We start from the raw sequence: 3452 nt of genomic DNA on the forward strand, positions 1-3452 counted from the left end.
TTTGTATTTCAAAACTTAGGGGCATATTATCAACAACCGGCGATAATTATCGCTAAACGCACTAGCTCTAGGATAATCATTGCTGGCAATCGCTTGTTTTTATCGCTGAGCGAGAAAAATAACCGAGTTAGCTGCCGAATGTGCAATTATCGCTCGGTTTCCAGCGATAATCGCACAAATTTTGGCGCTACGTTGTTGTTGATAGGGCAGGACATACTTAATCATGATAGCCACCTTCCATTGGATATCATGGCTAATTCAAACTAAAATCAGGCATAAGAAAAGTAGCGATAACAGCGATTAGCGCTACTTTTCTTATCGCTATGCTTGTTAGCGTGCCCATTGATAATAGGAGAAATGTCGGTTAGCGACATTTCTCCAGTTATTTTGGGACAGAACGTCCACTTTGCATCGCATTAGAGAAGCAAAGGGAGGCGTAGGAAAAAAGGGTGCTAACATGCGATTATGCATGTTAGCACCCTCTTGTTAATAGGGAGAAATCATTAGCTCCGCTTTTCTGGCTTTTAAAGCAAAAAAAGCGGAGATAAGGCCCTTGATGATATGCCCCTTACATTGTAAAATGTTAATTTGCTGAGACACTCAAATCTATGTATTCAGGTTTTAATGTAAATATGCTGCTTTTATTAAAATTTCTGAAAGCATTCCTCTTTCGGAAAAGTACTATAATTAAATCGTTTTTTCTTTGGAAATATTTTTTTTAAATAGCATTCTTCTAAAACAATAGCAACTAGATTGAACTTTGGAAAGACATCACAAGAAGTTCCGGATCAATACATCAGTGAATGTAATTGTATTACAATAGTAGTTTGGAAATTGACTTTCTTCTAAATTGGTTCCGCACCTTTAACATTATGCAGCCTTCTTGCAGTATCATACATTACGTTGCTTTCTTCGATTTGCTTAGAGCCTTTTTAAACTCTGTATTTTTCAAACAGTATATAATTGGGTTACACAGTGGATTAACAGCTACATATGACATAGACATTATCTTGTTGTCCTTAGTTGAATATGTGGATGTCGGCCGGATGTAAGTTGAACAGAGAGATGCATAGAATAAAAAAACCACAGTGAGGTGGGAGGCACACGTGGAGAAGGCCTTGTCCTTCCCACTCTTGGATTTGATTTTCATAATTGAAGCAGCAACTTTGCTATAAGATATGATGATTAAAACAAATGACATCATTCCTATTACAGCTCCACAGATGTAAATGTATATCTCATTGAAGAAAGTGTCACTGCAAGAAATCTTTAACAAGGCAGTTAAATCACAGAAAAAGTGGTTAATTGTGTGGGATTCGCAGAAAGAGAGCTTGAACAATAGCACAATGTGTGGAACTGCAATTATAAGACCAAATCCCCAGCTTCCAGCAGCCAACCACATGCACACAGCCTTGTTCATGATGGTCATGTAATGCAGGGGATTGCAGATAGCGACATACCGATCATAAGCCATGACTGTGAGGAGAAGGAACTCAACTGCTACCATGTCTAGGAAAAAAAAAGCTGTAGAAGACATTCAGTAAAAGATACCAGTATGCCCTCCAGAAAGAAGTTGGCCAGAAGCTTTGGAAAAAGGACTGTGACGTAACAGATATCAAGAAAGGACAAATGTGTCAGGAAGAAGTACATAGGTGTCTGCAGATGTGCGTTTAAGTAAATTGTTGTCAGGATAAGAAGATTTCCTGCTAAAGTTAACAGGTAAACTATTAAAAATGCAACAAAAAGTGGAATTTGCAACTGCGGAATATCCGAAAATCCAACAATTAAAAAATATTCAGGGGAGCTCAGATTTTCTTTATTCATTTATCCAGAAATGCAGCCATGCTAGAAATGAAAGATAATCTGTGGATAAAATAATGTGAAGTTAATTGATTTGATTGATTATTACTTGGCATTAACAAATGAAACATTGTGAGCACAGAATTACTATTATAACATGTATATTATTGATTGGTCTCCTTTAATTTTAAGTGTAATGTTTTTTTTTTCTTCTCATACCTGATTTACTGAGAGTGCCATTCTTAAAACAGGGTACAGCAGGTAGCATTCTTCAACCAGAGGTCAACCAGAAAATGTTGTATTTACACTAACGGTTAATTGTGACATTTAAGTACTGATTGCTAGAGTAAGTAGAAATGTTCCCTCAAAGAATCAGAACAATCAGTAACGTATGCAGTGCCTCGTTTCATCTCTCTTCAATAATAAAATACTCTGCAGTCTCTAACACTTCCTTTAATACCATTCTGTATGCAAATATTTAGAGCTATCTACAACTCAAAAACTAATGTCTCTCAGATCTACGGAGTTGTGTTCTAAGACTGTTCAATAAAACACAAAGCCTGACTACGGTTTGGTGGAGCAAGAGCTCTGCCCTAAAGTGGGGGTACTCCTACTTACCACACTGGCAGCTTCCTGACCTCTGAATGATGGTGGAACGTTTGTTCTGCAGTCAGCTACTGGCAACGATATATGGGGTGATCTGGCAGACGTGGGCAGGGACAACAATTCAAAAAGTAACTTCTCCATGTTTAGGTCAATTCCTTGTGTTTGCTTTTTTCAGAAACAGACTCCTGCATATGTTTTTGGATATGAAAAAAGAGTGCCAAGAGGAACGCAACAACAGGGCAGTTTTGCTGAACTTACACCTGCAAAAAGCACAGTTGATGCACAGAATGCAGAACAATGTCATACATTCACCCCAGTACAGAGATCTGGACCGAAATCCATTGTTTTTTAGCACTCCACACCACCCCAGTTCAGACATGGCCATCTGTAAATCAGTTTGACCCTGTGCCTCATGGGAACAGTCGAGCCCGACCTGCCAAGCTATGCCTTCCCTGGACCGGAAACAAGCTTCCGAGGACCGGTTTCTGGCATTCCAGCTGTCTTCAGCCCGGCTTGCTTGAATCCATTGGTGTGGAGAGCATGGGACTCATGTCTGAGCATACCCATCCCACTCGGGGTGACAAATGCAAAAACCAACAGTTGATGGACAGAATGCAGAACAATGTCATACATTCACCCCAGTACAGAGATCTGGGCCTAAATCTATCGTTTTTTAGCACTCCTCACCACCCCAGTTCAGACATGGCCATATGCAAATCAGTCTGACCCTGTGCCTCATGGGAACAGTCCAGCCCGAACTGCCAAGCCATGCCTTCCCTGGACCGGAAACAAGCTTCTTCTGTTGATGACTCTTTGCAATGCCTCTTTTCTCCTGTCATCAGTCCTGAGTTTTGGAAACAGGTGTTACCTCGTTTAAAAAACCATACTGCAGACTCTACAGAACCTCCTAATTACCATAGTTTTATCTCTCTCATGTTCTCTAAACTCATTGAGAAAGCTGTCAATCAATAGATTTCAGATTACTTTGAAATCAATTCTAAATTGACATCTTGAAGTTGGTCTTCAGCCACAGTCCTGTGACCGCT

General features: G+C 39.8%; 1 pseudogene; it reads right to left on the reverse strand.

Moving 5' to 3' along the window:
• Nucleotides 1-898: 898 nt before the first annotated feature.
• On the reverse strand, nt 899-1824 carry LOC147700799 (olfactory receptor 5V1-like; annotated as a pseudogene).
• Between the last annotated feature and the right edge of the window lie 1628 nt (nt 1825-3452).

The sequence above is a fragment of the Lissotriton vulgaris genome, chromosome 7 (assembly GCF_964263255.1).
Source record: "Lissotriton vulgaris chromosome 7, aLisVul1.2, whole genome shotgun sequence".
Lineage (NCBI taxonomy): Eukaryota > Metazoa > Chordata > Amphibia > Caudata > Salamandridae > Lissotriton > Lissotriton vulgaris.